Source organism: Macaca mulatta, chromosome 10 (genome assembly GCF_049350105.2).
Source record: "Macaca mulatta isolate MMU2019108-1 chromosome 10, T2T-MMU8v2.0, whole genome shotgun sequence".
NCBI lineage: Eukaryota > Metazoa > Chordata > Mammalia > Primates > Cercopithecidae > Macaca > Macaca mulatta.
The window spans coordinates 13297529-13316710 of record NC_133415.1 but is presented as its reverse complement, the minus strand read 5'-3'; the positions used below and the strand labels follow the sequence as shown (position 1 = coordinate 13316710).

The 19182-nt window shown below is 49.5% G+C and overlaps 1 protein-coding gene across 20 annotated transcripts in view; it reads right to left on the bottom strand.

Moving 5' to 3' along the window:
* PLA2G6 (phospholipase A2 group VI) overlaps positions 1–19182 on the bottom strand; it is a 96731-nt gene that overhangs the window by 69833 nt on the left and 7716 nt on the right. For 7 of the 20 annotated variants that reach the window (XM_077949641.1, XM_077949640.1, XM_077949642.1 and 4 more), the window contains exon 1: positions 3522–3569. The exons of 4 other annotated variants lie outside the window; for them this stretch is intronic. The gene's annotated coding sequence lies outside the window, so the exon portion shown is untranslated. Of the gene's footprint in view, positions 1–3402; positions 3570–15127; positions 15208–15367; positions 15550–19182 lie in introns of those variants that run through there. 9 more of the 20 variants (XR_013399020.1, XM_015150348.3, XM_015150350.3 and 6 more) reach the window with 4 other exon arrangements.

Here is a 19182-nt window from a genome sequence, read left to right as displayed (position 1 = left end):
GTCTTAAAACAGAACACGGCCGGGTGTAGTGGCTCACATCTGTAATCCCAGAAGTTTGGGAGGCTGAGGAGGGTGGATCACTTGAGGTCAGGAGTTCAAGACCAGCCTGGCCAACATAGTGAAACCCCATCTCTACCAAAAAACACAAAAATTAGCTGGGTGTGGTGGCGTGCGCCTGTAATTCCAGCTTCCTGGGAGATTGAGGTGGGAGAATCACTTGAACCCAGGAGGCAGAGGCTGCAGTGAGCCGAGATCACACCACTGCACTCCAGCCTGGGTGACAGAGTGAGACTCTGTCTCAAAACCAAAACAAACAATCAACCAAAAACCCCCCACAAAATCCCTGACATCCTGGAACTTATATTTTAGACAGAGCTACTAATAATAAAGAAGATTAACAGGTAAAATATATACAAAGGTTTTAGATGCCAATTAACTATTGAAGAGAAAAAACAGAGAATGGCGATAGGAAGTGCTGAGGTGGAGAGTGAAATTTTAGATAGGGTGAGGAGGGAAGTCTTCACCAAGAAATTGATCTTAAATCAATACCTCATGGACAGAGATGAAAGTCATATGAATATCTAGGCAAAGAGAGCACATGCAAAAGGCCTAGGGCTGGAACATGTTTAGCAAGTTCCAGGAAAAGCAAGGAAGCCAGTGAGATCAGAGAAGCAACAGGGGGCCAGGCATGTGCCATGAGAGGAGCGGCCACTGAAAGAGACAACATTTTTTTTTTTTTTTTTTTTTTTGAGACGGAGTCTCGCTCTGTAGCCCAGGCTGGAGTGCAGTGGCCGGATCTCAGCTCACTGCAAGCTCCGCCTCCCGGGTTCACACCATTCTCTGGCCTCAGCCTCCCGAGTAGCTGGGACTACAGGCGCCCGCCACCTCGCCCGGCTAGTTTTTTTTTTGTATTTCTTAGTAGAGACGGGGTTTCACCGTGTTAGCCAGGATGGTCTCGATCTCCTGACCTCGTGATCCGCCCGTCTCGGCCTCCCAAAGTGCTGGGATTACAGGCTTGAGCCACCGCGCCCGGCCGAGACAACATTTTTTAACAAGATTGCTCTGGCTGGGTGTGGGGTAAGAAACAGAGAGGCATCAAGGATAATCTCACAGCTTTGACCTGAGCAACTGAATGAATAATACTCCCATTTCCTAAGATGAGAAAGACAGTGGGAGGGACAGGTTTTGGTGAAGGGTAGGGTCAGGGATGGAGAGCAGAACTAACAGGAGCTCAATTCTAAACTCCAAGTTTAAGGCCTGGCACGGTGGCTCACTCCTGTAATCCCAGGACTTTGGGAGCCCAAGGCAGGTGGATCACTTAAGGTCAGGAGTTCGAGACCAGCCTGCCAACATGGTGAAACCCTGTCTCTACAAAAATACAAAAATTAGTTGGGCATGATGATGGCGCATGCTTGTAATCCCATCTACTCAGGAGGCTGAGGCAGGAGAATCAGCAGGTGGGAGTTGCAGTGAGCCGAGATCGCGCCATTGCATTCCAGCCTGGGTGACAGAGTGAGATTTTGTCTCAAAAAATTAAAAAATAATAAAAATAAATAAATACTTCAAGTTTGAAAAGCCTAAGTTTGAGGTGCTGAGTAAGCAACTAGATATTTGAGTCTGTCATTCCACGGAAAGGTCTGGACTGGACTGGGGATATAAATTTGCGGGTTGACAGAATAGAGATGGCACTTAAAGAAATAAGACTGGATGAGATCACCATCCGAAAATGAGAAGAGACATTTAAGACATGACCCTATCAAAATCCACTGTGAAAGACACAGAACATATTCTCCCAGGGAGCCACCCTCTACAAAGTGAAGCTTGTAACACACTCTTCACTACGGCCCCTTACCTGTTGCCTACCTACTTCCCCCAACACACACCCAACAGATGTGTGCAGACACACACACATACACACACACAGAGTATTTAAATTTCTCCTTTCTGTATCTCTTAGTGATGTCAAGCTGCTGAGTAAGAGGGGAACTCCCTTTGGGGGAGTCTGTCATGTAACAAGAAAGTAACCCATGGAAGGGAGAAAAAGTGTCCTAAGCACTGAGACAACAGTGGCAAAAACCTTACACATCAGGGCAACCACACAGGCTCTGGTGTCAGATTCCAGCTTCAACCTCATCGGTGTGATCTCAAGCAACTCATTCGCCCTCTTTTTCTCATGTGAAGTGAGAATATCATTGGCTACACCAAGGGTAGCCTAGAACATCAGACAGTTCATAAATATTTGTTAGATAAACGATGACTGAATGAACGGTGAAGAGAACATACACAGAAGAGCCTGACTCACAAGGGGTGATCAACAAACATTGCCAAATGATACAATGAAAGACAAGGGACCTTCTGCTCATCCTTCTCTCCTCATCTTCTCATTCTACCCTTTTCCCTTTCCATTCCTTTCAACCCTGCCTACAACCCAACAGTAAAGTCATGTATTTGTACAGGGCCATACTGGTTATAAAGCTTTACCTTCTACATTTTCTCATTCAAATTTTGAAACTAATGGCAGCCTTATGAGGGCAGGAAGTACAATCCCCCGTCACAGATGAGGAAATTGAGACTTGGACAGGCTAAACTCCAGGCAGAGACTGTAACAAAAACAATGCATTCAAAAACAATGCATTCGGCCCAAGGGTGGAGCCTCAACGTTGCCAAACCAAACCTGCCTGACATCCTGTTGGGCGGGTAAGAGGCAGGTGAGGGAAAGACCCAGAAGCTAGGGGGAGGTATATGTTGGGGTCATGTGGGTAGCCCATTAAAAATATGGCCACAGGTCCCCTTGCCCTGTGCCCTCCCTGTCCCACACCCACGGGCTTGCTCCTGGTCCAGTCCCATGATCACCCGGGTCACATGCTCCCTGTCACCAGCTTCCAAGTCATCTGTGGGAGCAGGAGGTGGACACAGGATTGGGGGTGGGAGACTCTGGGGTGGCCAGGCTGAGGGGAAGGAGGGAGCATGTCGGGGGCAGGTCTGCAGGCACGCGAGAGAGGAAAGGCAGGGAGGAAAGGCAGGAGAAGCAGGGAGTGAGAAATGGGTAGATGCACCACGAAAGGTGGAAAAGGAGGTGAAGCGGGGAATCAAGTGAACTGGGGAGCACTTAGAGGAGCACAGAAAGGAAAATGAGGACGACCAATGGGGCCTAAAGAGGCACTGAGAGTCAGGGAAAGAGGAGAGATGGAATGACTCGGGAAGTTAGGAATATCGAGGGAGACACACGGAGGAGACTGGAGTACAGGGAAGGAACTCAGGGTCGAAGCTGGGGTCCCTGGAGTCCACAAGTTCGAGATGAGACACGGGCGGTCTCGGGATGGGAGTTGGGGACGCTGGGGGATGAAAAGATGGAAGGTGGGGGCACTCAGGGAGTCACATAAGGGTCAATGTAGGACATGCCTCAGAATCGGAGACACGAGGAAGATCCACAGGGGGCTCCGGCGGAGATGTAGCAGTCCGTGGCGCGGAGGAAGTTGGGGAAGGTACCCCAGGCCCCGCCCACCTGCGAGGTCACTCACCTCGGCTTACTCAGCACTTCTACTTCCTCCCACTTCCGCAAACAAATCGGCCTCGGACCACGTGATGGCCTGACCACGGCTCTCCACCAATCACTGGTGGCCCTGCCCCAGGCCTCCTCTAGGCTCCGCCCCCATGCCCGAGGACGGCGGGAGGCGGGGGTCCGCCATTTTTTTAACTGCCCAATGGAAGGGGCTCCCTTAGCCGAGGGAGGACGAGCTTTCGGCGGGAGCCAATCCTCGGCGGCGAGACGCGGCCATGTCTGTGCGGGGCGGAAGGTGCACGTGACGGCTCCTTGGCAGTCAAGTTGATGAGGACCAGGAGTCTCACCCTAGTCCGCTCTCCGCCTCCTAAAGCGGCCAGAACCTGGAGTCTGAAGTTACTGTTAATGATTGCTCGTAAAGATAAAAATAAAGGCAACAGAGGCATAGGGCATAACAAGGAGGAACCTGTTTTGATTTTTGCCAGGTAGCCTCAAGCCAGGGTTGGCAGATGTAGCATATAAAAAATACGGGATGTTCAGTTACATTTGAATTTCAGCTAAACGGCCAATACTTTTTTTTCCGATAGAACAGAAATTGAGCATAGCTTTTTTATTTTTCACAACTAAGGCCAAACTCCCTAGGGGAATTACCACATATGTCTTTTTTTTTTTTTTTTTTTTTTTTTTTGAGACAGAGTCTCGCTGTGTCTTCCAGGTTGGAGTGCAGTGGCACGATCTCGGCTCACTGCAACCTCAGCCTCCCGGATTCAAGCGGTTCTCTTGCCTCAGCCTCCCGCATAGCTGGGATTACAGGCGCCCGCCACTATGCCCGGCTAATTTTTTGTATTTTTAGTAGAGAAGGGGTTTCACCATGTTGCCCAGGCTGGTCTCGAACTCCTGACCTCAAGTGATCCGCCCACCTCATTCTCCCAAAGTGCTGGGATTACAGGCGTGAACCACCACCCCTGGCTCCTAAATTTTTAACGTAAGTAAAATATACTAAGTATCGTGCTAAAAATGTATGCATTGTTGTCTGGTAACACGCCCTGAGCCAGTCTCAGGAAATACCTCAGCACTTTCAGTAGGAACTTGGGCAAATGATCTCTGTGAACCTCAGACCCATCATCCAAGAAGTGGGCACAGTAATACAAGGTTGTTGTGACATCTAGAAGTAAATTAGTCCCCATTCGTGCACATAGTGGGATTTCAATAAATAGCAGTTGTTAGGGTGAATAATGCCGATAATGAGGTATGTTGCAGAGAAGCCAGGAGACTAGACTTCAGTCACACATCTGCTTCGGACTGAGCAGGTCATGTCTCCTCTCTTCAGCCCACCGGTTTGGTTGGACCTTTTCTTTCCCTAATAATCACCCAACCCTAGGTCTAGAGGAATCTGCCAGACTGCTCTCCATTTATGTGGGAAGTATAGTTGCTGGTATTATTCTTGTGAAAAGAAGTGTGTAGGCCAGGTGCAGTGGATCACACCTATAATCCCAGCAGTTCAGGAGGCTGAGGCGGGTGGATCACTTGAGGTCAGGAGTTTGAGACCAGCCTAACCAACATGGTGAAACCCCATAATTAGCTGGGTGTGCTGGCCATAGTCTGTAATCCCAGCTGCTCCGGAGGCCAAGGCAGGAGAATCGCTTGAACCCGGGAGGAAGAAGTTGCAGTGAGCCAAGATCACACCACTGTACTCCAGCCTGTCTCCAAAACAAAATAAAAGTGTTTCCTCCTCAGTCCATCTAAAGATATTAGTGCCTAGGTAGGGCAGCCAATGCAAATTGCTCAAGATTTAGTTAAGAATCTTCACAGGTTAATGAAATTAACCATCTTAACTAATATCTGTACAGAGCTTCACCAGTTACAAAGTGACTTCACTTCCATCATCTCCTCCTGTCCCCATTTTACAGGTGAGGAAAGTGTTACTTAAAGTAAGATTTAAAATTTGCTTAAGAGTTTCAGCTTGACTGCGCACAGTGGCTCACGCCTGTAATCCCAACACTTTGGGAGGCCAAGGTGAGTGGATCACTTGAGCTCAAGAGTTCAAGACCAGCTTGTGCAACATGGAGAAACCTCGTCTTTACAAAAAATACAAAAATTATCCAGGTGTGGTGGTGCCTGGCTCTGTTCCCAGCTAGTGTGCAGGGGAGGCCGGGGGGTTGAGGATGTAGTGAGCCAAGATTGCTTGCACTCCAGCCTGGGCGACAGAGCGAGACCATGTCTAAAAAAAAAATAGAAAAGAAAAAAGAGTTTCAGCTTGAAGTGGAGAGAAAAGGATAAAGACTCAGAATTCTCAATGAAAATATCTTGCCCTCCACACCCCAAACAAGCAAAGTTAGAGTGATGGTTATCAAGGAGCTTGCAAAAAAGGCCATGCATTCCACCCACTGCCAAGCAATCTTTCCTGAGAAAAACCACAGGGGCAACATGCGGTGTCCCATTCTTCAACAAACACCCACCTTTGCATTCAGGATTTTGCAAAGCACATTTGGAAATGCAGACACACAGGTGAATCTGAAATGCAGAAAAGGGCCGGGCGCGGTGGCTCATGCCTATAATCCCAACACTTTGGGAGGCTGAGGCGGATGGATTACCTGAGGTCAGGAGTTCGAGACCATCCTGACCAACATGGTGAAACCCCCTCTCTACAAAAAATACAAAAAAGTTAGCCGGGCGTGGTGGCAGGCACCTGTAATTCCAGCTACTGGAGAGGCTGAGGCAGGAGAATCGCTTGAATCCAGGAGGTGGAGATTGCAGTGAACCAAGATCACACCACTGCACTCCAGCCTGGGTGACAGAGTGAGACTCCGTCTCAAAAAATAAATAGACCAGGCGTGGTGACTTACACCTGTAATCCCAACACTTTGGAAGGCCAAGACACGTGGATCACGGGGTCAGGAGATCAAGACCATCCTGGCTAACATGGTGAAACCCTGCCTCTACTAAAAATACAAAAAAATTAGCCAGGCACAGTGGCATGCGCCTGTAATCCCAGCCACTTAGGAGGCTGAGGCAGGAGAATCACTTGAACCCAGGAGGCGGAGGTTGCAGTGAGCCGAGATCGCGCCACTGCACTCCAGCCTGGGCGACGGAGCAAGACCCCGTCTAAATAAATAAATAAATAAATAAATAAATAAATAAAATAGATAATAAAATTCAGAAAAGGCCAAGGGAGGCTGGATCAATTGTTGGAAACAAAGATCCACAGAAGACATTCACAAAATAGAATCTCAGTACCTGATGAAGTTAAGTATCCCTTCCCTAGGTATTTCTGGTTGAAACTATTTAATGAGTAGATAAATCAAAAGATGGAATGGAGGGGATTATTAGATAGCACTGAATGAGCAAGTAAAGGGATGGGGCAAGTAAGCACGAGGGAGTGGGTTCTGTAGAGCTAGCGGAGCTGCTAGCAGTTAAAGTCAAAGTAACTTCTCCTGAGATGCTGCGCTAGGCTCCTCCCATGCATCAGGGAGGGCATCTGCCCTCTAAGCCCAGAGCACAGAGGGTCAGACTAGACTAGTCCCTTCCTTCAAGGAGCTACGTGGAAATCTAACTAACATGCTAAGGGTGCAATGTTACACCTTTTACTTTTTTTTTTTTTTTTTAAAAACAGTCTCGCTCTGTCCCCCAGGCTGGAGCGCAGTGGCGTGATCTCGGTTCACTGCAACCTCCACCTCCCGGGTTCTAACCAATTCTCCTGCCTCAGCCTCCCAAGTAGCTGGAATTACAGGCGTGCGCCCCCACGCCTGGCTAATTTTTGTATTTCTAGTAAAGACGGAGTTTCATCATGTTGGCTAGGCTGGTCTCAAACTCCTGACCTCAGGGGATCCACCTGCCTCGGCCTCCCAAAGTACTGGGATTACAGGTGTGAGCCACCGCCCCCAGCCGACCTCTTACTTTTTGATCCTTGCAACAGCCCTGTGATGTAGTACTGTCATCCCCACTTTGTAGTTGAAGAGAATGAGGTTCCACAAGGGAAAATTATCCCCAGAGTTGCCAATGAGAGGCAGTGCCAGTCGCCGGTGTCAATGAGAGGCAGAACCAGAATCAGCACCTGTTTTGTCTTTTCTCTCTGCAAACTCTAGGCGCACTCATTATGTGCCAGGCAATGTTCTTGGTGCTGAGGAAACTGCACTGAACAAAATAGACAAAAATCCCTGCCTTTTTGCTGCTCACATCCTGGTGGGGAAAGACACAGAATGAACTAGATAGAGAAGGAAACAGAGAGTGTGTTTTGCTAATGTCTTTGAGTGAGGTGTCATCATGTCAGCATGTTACATTCAAAGCACCTTAACTGTGGGATCTGTGCTTGTGTATTTGAATACCTTTGCACTTGCACTAGTCCCTCCATTATCTGTGTGAACTTTTTTTTTGAGACCGGGTCTGGCTCTGTCACCCAAGCTGGAGTGCAATGGGGTGATCTTGGCTGACTGCAACCTCCGCCTCCTGGGCTCAAGTGATCCTCCCATCTCAATGTTCTGAGTAGCTGGGACTACAGGTTCAGGACACTATGACTTTTTTTTTTTGGTAGAGTCTGGTTTTCGCCATGTTGTCTAGGCTGGTCTCGAACACTTAGCCTCAAGCATTCTGCCTGCCTCAGCCTCCCAAAGTGCTGGGATTACAGGCGTGAATCACCGTGCTTGGCCTGAACATTTTTTTTTTTTTTTTTTTTTTTTTTTTTTTTTTTTTTGAGACAGAGTCTTGCTCTGTCGCCTAGGCTGGAGTGCAGTGGCGCAATCTCAGCTCACTGCAAGCTCTGCCTCCCGGGTTGACGTCATTCTCCTGCCTCAGCCTCCCGAGTAGCTGGGACTACAGGCACCCGCCACCACACCCAGCTAATTTTTTGTATTTTTTAGTGGAGACGGGATTTCATTGTGTTAGCCAGGATGGTCTCGATCTTCTGACCTCGTGATCTGCCCACCTCGGCTTCCCAGAGTGCTGGGATTACAGGCGTGAGCCACCATGCCCAGACTCCCTGAACATTTTTATAATTAAAAAGTTGGAGGAGGCTGGGCACGGTGGCTCATGCCTGTAATCTCAGCACTTTGGGAGGCTGAGGCAGGTGGATCACTTGAGGTCAGGAGTTCAAGACCAGCCTGGCCAACATGGTGAAACCCCATCTCTACTAAAAATATAAAAATTAGCTGGGCATGGCAGCTGGCACCTGTAATCCCAGCTACGTGGGAGGCTGAGGCAGGAGAATAGCTTGAACCCAGAAAGCGGAGGTTGCAATGAGCCAAGATCTTGACATTGCACTCCAGCCTGGGCGACAGGAGACTCTGCCTCAAAACAAAACAAAACAAAAAGTTGGGGGAATACGTAGTGAGTTAAGAGAGTGAGGAGTGCTGGGGAGTAAACACAGGAAGGAGAGACCCGGGAGCGTTGCAGTTTTAACTAGACTGGCCAGGAAAAACGTTAGAAGGAAGATAATTAAATAAAGACCTGATGGAGGCGAAGGAGTGAGCTATGTGGACAACCAGGAAAAGAGTGTTCCAGATGGAGCAAGAACAAAGGCCCTGAGGCAGGAGCCCGCCTGGCTTGTTTTAAGAGGAAAAGCAAGGAGGCTATCATAGCTTTGTATTGGAGTACAGAGAGCCCGTGTGGGTGTAGTAGGCAATAACGTTGAGGTTAAAAGGATATTGGGAGTAGAACTTGTAGGACATTGGAAACCGTTTTAAGACTTTGGCTTTCAATCTCAGGGCAATAGGGAACCATGAGAGGTTTTTGAGCAGAGGAGTGACCAGAATGAATTTACACTTTAACAGCTTATGTCTGTTCAGTGAGAATAGAGTGTAAGGGAAGGCAGAGGCTGGGGGACCAGTGAGAAGGCTATCGTAGAAATCCATAGCCGGGCAGGGTGGCTCGTGCCTGTAATCCCAGCACTTTGGGAGGCTGAGACAGGCAGATCACAAGGTCAGGAGTTCAAGACCAACCTGGCCAAGATGGTGAAAGCCCCCATCTCTACTAAAAATACAAAAATTACCCAGGCATGGTGGCAGGCACCTGTAATCCCAGCTACTCGGGAGGCTGAGGCAGAGAATTGCTTGAACCTGGGAGGCAGAGACTGCAGTGAGCTGAGATAGTGCCACAGCACTCCAGCCTGCCAGCCTGGGCAACAGAGTGAGACTTCATCTCAAAAAAAAAAAGAAAAAAGAAAAGAAAAGAAAAGAAAAAGAAAGAAAAAAGAAATCCAGCTGAGAGATAATGGTCTGACCAGCAGCACATGTAATCATCACAGCTATAGGTTCATTACAGTCCAGGTTTGTGTTACGATAAAATACGTAAGCCATTGCTAGAAGGCATTGTTAAACTCCTTCCTGTGGGAAGCTTTTGAGATTATTCTTGAGCAGGAGTGGGCAAACTACCCTGCCTGCCACCTGTTTCTGTAAACAAGTGTTATTGGAACACAGCCACACCATTTGTTTATACACGTTTCTGCTTTCTGCAGTGGGAGAGTTGAGTAATCATGACAGATACTTCATGGCCCACAAAGCCTGGAATATTTCTCTCTGGCCCTTTACAGAAAAAAAATTTACCCACCTCTGATCTTAAATTGGATGTCAAAGATTAAATAGGAGTTTGCCAGCTGGATTAGGAAAGAGAACATTCTAGGTGGAAGGAACTGTGTGAGCAAAAGTCAATACCGTGAGATTGTGTGGATTGTTTGGGGACCTGCAAGGGATTGAGTACTGCTGAAACCTGGTGTGTGAGCAGGAGGACAGTCCCCAGAGGCCATCTAGAAAGAGTCTCCCCGTAATCCCAGCACTTTGGGAGCACAAGGCAGGTGGCTCGCTTGAGCCCAGGAGTTCGAACCCAGCCTGGGCAACATAGCGAGACTCTCATCTCCACAAAAATTTTAAAAATTAGCCAGGCGTGGTGGTGCATGCCTGTAGTCCCAACTACTTTAGAAGGCTGGGACAGGAGGATTGCTTGAGCCCCAGCCTCCCAAGGGAAGGGAGGTTGTAGTGAGCTATGATTGCACTACTGCACTCTAGCCTGGGTGACTTAGTGAGACCCTGTCTCAAAATAAGAAAAAAAGGGCTGGTGCAGTGGCTCACGCCTGTAATCCCAGCACTTTGGGAGGTGAAGCAGGCAGATCACTTGAGGTCAGGAGTTCAAGACCAGCCTGGACAACATGATGAAACCCCCATATCTACTAAAGCTACAAAAAATTAGCTGGGCGTGGTGGCAGGTGCCTGTAGTCCCAGCTACTCTACTTGGGAAGCTGAGGCACTAGAATAGCCTGAACTCAGGGGCAGAGGTTACTATGAGCTGACATCACACCACTGCACTCCAGCCTGGGCGACAGAGCAAGACTCCGTCTCAAAAAATATATATAAAAGAAAAAAAAGAAAGAAAGAGTTTTGAGTGCCAGGCCAAGGAGGCAGACCTTGTCCCACAAGCAGTGTGTGCCCTGGAAGGTTGGGGCCAGGAAGCAATGTGGAAAAATCCCGCTGCTGCCATGGGAGAGGTGATGGGAGGGTGCGGAGCCCACAGGGCAGCTGTGCATGATTATGCTAATTACATGGCTTCTGACTTGGTGAGTGGGACATCAGGGCTTGTGCCCTCCACAGGAGTGAAGTGGACTCCTCAGGAGGTGACCTGAGCTGTGAGGCAGCAGCCATGTGTGTTTCCATCCCAAGGGCAAAAGCCAGGCCTGGTCAGGAAAGGCGGGATTTCCCTACTCTGGGAGAACCTCAGCCTAGCTCAGGAGCTCACAGGACAGACTGTGGGCTGAGAAGAAGCTGGTTCTTAGGAACAGGGAACCAGGGAGCTTCACAAGGAAGCTGGCTTAAACCTGAATGTGAAGGATGGAGAGGGATGGAGAGGGATGGAGAGGGATAGAGAGGGATGGTGGGGGATGGAGAGGGATGGTGGGGGATGGAGAGGGATGGTAGGGAATGAAGAGGGATGGAGAAGGATGGTGAGGGATGAAGAGAGATGGTGAAGAACGGTGAAGGATGGTGAGGGATGGAGAGGGATGATGGGGGATGGAGAGGGATGGAGAAGATGGAGAGGGATGGTGAGGGATGGTGGGGGATGGAGAGGGATGGTGGGGGATTGAGAGGGATGGAGAAGATAGAGAGGGATGGTGAGGGATGGTGGGGGATGGAGAGGGATGGTGGGGGATGGAGAGGGATGGTGGGGGATGGAGAGGGATGGTGGGGGATGGAGAGTGATGGTGAGGGATGGAGAGGGATGGTGGGGGATGGAGAGGGATGGTGGGGGATGGAGAAGGATGGAGAGTGATGGTGAGGGATGGAGAGGGATGGTGGGGGATGGAGAGGGATGGTGGGGGATGGAGAAGGATGGAGAGTGATGGTGAGGGATGGAGAGGGATGGTGGGGGATGGAGAGGGATGGTGAGGGATGGAGAGGGATGGTGGGGAATGGAGAGGGATGGAGAGGGATGGTGACGGATGAAGAGGGATGGTGGGAGATGGAGAGGGATGGAGAGGGATGGTGGGGGATGGAGAGAGATGGAGAAGGATGGTGAGGGACGGAGAGGGATGGTGAGGGATGGAGAGGGATGGTGGGGAATGGAGAGGGATGGAGAGGGATGGTGACGGATGAAGAGGGATGGTGGGAGATGGAGAGGGATGGAGAGGGATGGTGAGGGATGGTGGGGGATGGAGAGGGATGGTGGGGGATGGTGGGAGATGGTGAGGGATGGTGAAGGATGGTGAAGGACGGTGAGGATTGGAGAGGCTGAGCAGGGGTATTTCAGGTAAAGATGCAGGGTGTGTGCCAAGCCTCCCAGGATGGGGGCATCTAATGTGGAGTTCTTGAGGGTCAGAGTGTGCAAGCTCTTAATCCCTTTGTCCCTTCTCTTGTGCTTCTCGTCCTCATTTCTGTTTTATCAGCCATTAATTATGAAATACCTGCTATGTGCATGACCTTACTCTTTTTTTTTTCTTTTTTTTTTTTTTTTGACTCAAAGCCTCGCTCTGTCGCCAGGCTGGAGAGCAGTGGCACAATCTCGGTTCATTGCAACCTCTTCCTCCCGGGTTCAAGAGATTCTCCTGCCTCAACCTCCAGAGTAGCTGGGACTACAGGTGCGTGCCACCACACCTGGCTAATTTTTGTATTTTTAGTAGACACGGGGTTTCACTGTGTTGGCCAGGATGGTCTCAATCCCACCTGCCTTGGCCTCCCAAGAAGTGTTGGAATTACAGGCGTGAGCCACCGCGCCTGGCTGGCCTTACTCTTAGTATGGCGGGAACACTAAAACATCTCTATTCTTGTCCTTAGGGCTCACAGTTTAATACAAGCTTGTCTCAAATATACAGATAATAGTTTATTGTGAAAAAGCACTGGAATATAAAGGCAAATATATTTTTCCATATCTTCACATATTCTATGGTCTGAATGTGTGTATCACCCCAAAATACTTTTATTTATTTTTGAGATAGAGTCTTGCTCCATCACTGAGGCCGGAGTACAGTGGCGTGATCTCGGCTCACTGAAACCTCCGCCTCCTGGGATCAAATGATTCTCCTGCCTCAGCCTCCCCGAGTAGCTGGAATTACAGGTGCCCGCCACCGTGCCCAACTACTTTTTGTATTTTTAGTAGAGATGGGGTTTCACCATGTTGGCAAGGCTGGTCTCGAACGCCTGACCTCAAGCCATCTGCTTACCTCAGCCTCCCAAAGTGCTGGGATTACAGGGGTGAGCCACTGTGCCCAGCCCCTATCTTTTTTTTTTTTTTTTTTTGAGACAGAGTCTCGTTCTGTCACCCAGGTTGTAGTGCAGTGGCTCAAACATGGCTCACTGCACCCTCGATTTCCTGGGCCCAAGCAATCCTCCTGCCTCAGCCTCTCAAGTAGCTGGAACCACGGAAGAACAGCACCACACCTGGCTAATTTTTTAAAAAATTTTTGTAGAGGTGGGTCTTGCTATGTTGCCCCAGCTGGTCTTGAATTCCTGGGCTCAAGCAATCCTCCTGCCTTGGCCTCCCAAAGTCCTGATATTACAGGTGTGAGCCACCACGCCCAGCCCTGATGATCCTCTTTTATGTCCCAGGGGTTCCTGAAATTCTACTGCAAATCACACATTCATGAGTAGGCTGAATCACTGTGCCCCTGGGATGCAATGGTAATAAAGGGGAATTGCAGTGGTCTCCAGAGAATCAATCCATGTTTGGCTACCCTGCCATAGCGTTATGCAGGGTATGAGGGCAATCAGTGATATAAACACAGTCCCCACTGTCAGGGAGCCAAAGGACCTTGTAGGATCGAGGTCCCCAACCTTTTTGGCACCAGGGACTGGTTTTGTGGAAGACAATTTTTCCACGGAGCTGGGGGATGGTTTGGGAATGATTCAAGTCCATTACGTTGATTGTGCACTTTACTTCTATTATTATTACATTGTAATACATAATGAAATAATTATACAACTCATCTCAACACAGAATCAGTGGGAGCCCTGAGCTGGTTTTCCTGCAACTAGATGGTCCTATCTGGGGATGATGGGAAACAGTGACAGATCATCAGGCAGACAGATCATCAAATTCTCATAAGGAATGCAAAACCTAGATCCTTTGCATGTGAAGTCACAATAGGGTTTGAGCTCTTATGAGAATCTAATGCCGCCACTGATCTGACAGAAAGTGAAGCTCAGGTGGCAATGTGAGCCAGCAATGGGCAGCGGCTGTAAATATCGATGAAGCTTACTCGCTCACCCACCCGCCACTCACCTCCTGCCATGCAGCCCAATTCCTAATACGCCATCGACCCAGACCCAGGGGTTGGGGATCCCTGTTCTAAGAAACTAATGATACCCTCTTCCTTCCTCCGTTTCCTGCCACAGCCTGACCCTCTTGCTTGAGCCTAGGACAAGGCCTAGTGGAACAAGGACAACTCCTCCCTTCATCCCATTAACATTCATCATGCTCCTAGCATAGGCACGGTGGCCTAGGCAGGGCACAGTGGCTCACGCCTGTAATCGCAGTACTTTGGGAAGCTGAGGTGGGCAAATCATTGAGGCCAGGAGTTCGAGGCCAGCCTAGCCGACAGGGTAAAACCCCATCTCTAGTAAAATACAAAATACAAAAAAAAAAAAAATTAGCCAGGCGTGGTGATGCACACCTGTAATCCCAGCTACTTGGGAGGCTGAGACATGAGAGTCGCATGATAGCCAGGCGTGGTGGCGCATGCCTATAATCCAAGCTACCTGGGAGGCTGATGCAAGAGAATCGCTTGAACCCAGGAGGTGGAGATTGCAGTGAGCCGAGATCAGGCCACTGCACTCCAGCCTGGGCAACAAGAGTGAAACTCTGTCTCAAAAAAAAAAAAAAAAAAAAAAAAAAAAGAAAGGAAAGAGAGTCGTGTGAACTCGGGAGGCAGAGGTTGCTGTGAGCTGAGATCACGCCACTGCACTCCAGCCTGGGTGACAGTGCAGGACTCTGTCTCAAAAAAAAAAAAAAAAAAAAGAGAAGAAAGAAAAACATTGATCATGCTTCTGCTATATGCATGGCCCGGGCTAAGCTCTGGAGACACAAAAATGAAAAGATGTAATCCTGGTCCTCAAAAAGCATGTGGTTTAAGAGAAGACAGCCATGAAGACAGAGAACACCGACTCAGAGAGGAAAGTGCTATCATGAGGGATACACTGGTAAGTTTCCTACCTTGAACACAGGAACCTGAGTCAGCCTGGGGATGATCTGGGAAGCCTGCTGAACAAAGTGACATCTGAGCTGGGGACTGAAGCACAAGAGGGGTAGGGAGTTCCAGGGAGAAGTACTGGCAAGACTGAAAGCACGAGGCAGTAGATGGGCATGAGAACAGAGTTCACTGTGGCTGCAGCCGAGAGGAGGTGGCGAAAGCAGGCAGAGGCCAGACCGAGGAGGCTTATGGAAAGAGCTTACACTTTGTCCTGACAGCACTGGGGAGCCGTGGAAGGGTTGTGAGCAGAGCAGTAGGCTGGCCAAGTTTAGGTTTTAGAAAGCTCTCTCTATCCTCTGCATGGAGGCTGGAGGCAGGGAGACCAGGCGGAAGGCTGCTGCAATTGTCCTGGAGCCAGATGCTGTGGCTTGAACGGAGGCCATGGCTGAGGGAAGAGAGAGGCTAGAGAGAAGTTAAGGAGATGAGATCACTGAAGCCTAGTGACTTGTTCACTGTGGGAGGGAGAGAGAGGGTGAGGTGAGCATGATGGCCTGGTTTCTCTCCAGGATGACTGGGGAGGAGACGGCATCATCAACCTTTTGGAGAAATTAGGTGGGGAGGGTGGTGCTGAGCCCCACTGAGACAGTGTGGAGTTAGACATGCCAGGGAAGGGCATGGGAAAATCCATGTCATACATGCAGTTGCTTAAACAGATCTGTTCCATGAGAGACAGCTGGGAGCCCAAAATAGAGATTTGGGAGTCCTCAGTGGCACCTAAAATCTTGAGGCAGGGATAAGGTTCCCCAGCGATAAGAAAAGAGGGCAAAGGCCAAAGCTCTGAGCCTCGCTAAGAATTAAGAGGCCAAGATGGAGGGCCAGAGATGAAAACTGAAAAGATAGGAGGGAAATCCAAGCTTTAGAAGGCAAGGGGAGGTAGGCACGTGGCTGCATGCCTGTAATCCCAGCTATTTGGGAGGCTGAGATAGCAGGATGGCTTGAGCCCAGGAGTTCAAGGTTACAGTGAGCTATGATGGTGCCACTGTACTCCAGCCTGGACAACAGAGAGAGACCCTGTCTCAAAACAAATACAAAAACAAAAACACCAAGAAGAAAACAGTATTTCCAAAAAGAGGGGGAAAATAGTCCTGGCACAGTGGCTCATGCCTGTAATCCCAGCACTTTGGGAGGCCAAGGTGGGTGGATCACCTGAGGTCAGGAGTTCGAGACCAGCCTGTCCAAATGGCGAAACCCTGTCTCTACTAAAAATACAAAAATGCCAGGTGCAGTGGTTCACGCCTGTAATCCCAGCACTTTGGGAGGCCGAGGCGGGCAGATCATGAAGTCAGGAGATCGAGACCATCCTGGCTAACACAGTGAAACCCTGTCTCTACTAAAAATATAAAAAATTAGCCGGGTGTGGTGGTGGGCACCTGTAGTCCCAGCTACTCGGGAGGCTGAGGCAGGAGAATGGCATGAACCCCGGGAGGCTGAGCTTGCCAAGATCGTGCCACTGCACTCCACCCTGGGCAACAGAGCAAGACTCTGTCTGGAAAAAAAAAAAAATTATCTGGTCGTGGTGGTGGGCGCCTATAATTCCAGCTATTCAGGAGGCTGAGGCAGAAGCATCGCTTGAACACAGGACACAGAGATTGTAGTGAGCCGAGATGGTGCCACTGCACTCCACCCTGATGACAAAGCAAGACTCCATTTCAAAAAAAAAGAGAAAAATTAAAAGGAAGGGAGATTGCAACACCATTGCATGCTGTCAAAGGTCAAGACAGATTAGGGCTAAAATTGGACCTGGATTTAGTAACAAAGAGGTCACTGGGACCCCGGCCAGATTCCCTTCAGAGGTTTCTTGAGGGCAGCCCTCAGCCTGTGAGGGATTGGGAATGAGGGGCAGTGAGAACCCAGAGGCAGTGAGTGGGGATGACTTGAGGTTTGCCCATAAAGGGAAGAAAAAACAAGGGCGGGTGTTAGGGTGAGGGTGGGGTTCAGGGGTGGCTGCTAAAGATGGCAGCCACTTGGAGATATTTCAGTCCCATCCCCAGTGAGGTGGCAGGTGTCTCTAGCCCCAGCTAGTTGGGAGGCTGAGGCAGGAGAATCACTTGAACCCAGGAGGCAGAGGTTGCAGTGAGCTGAGATCTTGCCACTGCACTCAGCCTGGGCAACGGAAAGAGACTGTCTCAAAAAAAAAAAAAAAAAAAAAATCCAGACAACCCCAGTACCCACTGTTATTATTGTTTTTGTTTGTTTGTTTTGTTTTGTTTTGAGATGGAGTCTCACCCTGTCACCCAGGCTGGAATGCAATGGCGCGATCTTGGCTCACCGCAACCTCCGCCTCCAGGTTTCAAATGATTCTCCTGCCTCAGCCTCCCTAGTAGCTGGGATTACAGGCGCATGCCACCACACCAGGCTGATTTTTGTATCTTTAGTAGAGACGGGGTTTCACCATGTTGGTCAGGCTGGTCTTGAACTCCTGACCTTGTGATCCACCCACCTCGGCCTCCCAAAGTGCTGGGATTACAGGCGTGAGCCACCGCGCCCGGCTATTATTGTTTGTGAATCACGTTGATGTGCCTAAGAGCTGTCATCTCACAAAATTCTATGAAGTATCTGTATCACCCCCACTTTATAGATAAGGAAACCGAGGCTAGGAGGGCTGAAGCCATTTGCTTCAGAGGGAGGGGATAGGGACTGGGGTGTGGGCATGGGGATTCTGGAAGGAGGAGAGGTGGGTTTGGGGCAAGACAAAGGACAGCCTCTGAGGGGACAGTGAGGGAGAGGGAAGGGCAGGTGCAGAGGGTGGAGGCAGTGCCTATCACACGGCCTCTGCTTCTTCTGGAAGTGGCAGGAGAGTGGGTTCAATGGAGATGAGGATGAAGGCCTGGGGATGAAGGAGAGAGGCGAGTACTCCAGGGATTCATGGAAGCTCTGAGGATCTGGCTATGGCTGGTGAAGATGACCTTGTCGTGACTGCAGCTGTCGTTGCGGTGGCGGTTGTGGTCGCGATGCTGGTTTCTCTCCAGAAGCCAGAGCAGCTGGCGTGCAGCAGTGAGGTGGATGGAGCAGCAGTGCCCCAGTGATGGTTTTATAGACTTGGCACAAAAGGACTCAGACCAGGGCTGGCACATCTCCAGGTATATTGAAGCTGCTGGGGGTGGGGAGGGGGGAGGTTTTAGAGGGAAAATGATGGAGGGCTGGGGAAAAATGGAATATGTGCAGTACTGTTTCAGCTTCCTAAAATATCAGTTTGCAAACATAAAAATGTATTCTCTAAAATAGGCAAAGCACACGAACAAAAGAAGAAAAAACCCAACTGGTTAACAAGCAAACGGGAATGTGTTCAAGCTCATTCCTATTCACAGAAATGCAAATTTAAATACTATAACGTCATTTGCCTAGGAAATTAGCAGAGCTTAGACAATGAAAACTCCCAGTGCTGGTTAAGTGGAGAAAGGTTCATACTCACATGTGGGTGGGAAGGGCCCTTAGCAAATGGCTTCAGCCCACTTAGCCTCAGTTTCCTCATCTATAAAGTGGGGGTGATACAGATACTTCATAGAATTTTGTGAGATGACAGCTCTTAGGCACATAAATGTGATTCATAAACAATAATACACCTGTAGTCCCAGCTACTCGGGAGGCTGAGGCAGGAGAATGGCGGGAACCCGGGAGGTGGAGCTTGCAGTGAGCTGAGATCGCACCACTGCACTCCAGCCTGGACGACAGAGCAAGACTCCATCTCCAAAATAAAACAAAACAAAAAAATAATAACAGTAGGTGCTGGGGTTGTTTGGAATTTTTTTTTTTTTTTTTTTTTTTTTTTTGAGACAGTCTTGCTCTGTTGCCCAGGCTGGAGTGCAGTGGCAAGATCTCAGCTCGCTGCAACCTCCGCCTCCTGGGTTCAAGCGACTCTCCTGCCTCAACCTCCTGAGTAGCTGGGGCAACAGGCGCCTGCCACCACACTGGGCTAATTGTTGTATTTTTAGTAGAAACGAGGGTTTCACCATGTTGGCCAGGCTGGTCTCGAACTCCTGGCCTCAAGTGATCTGCTTTGGCCTCCCAACATGCTGGG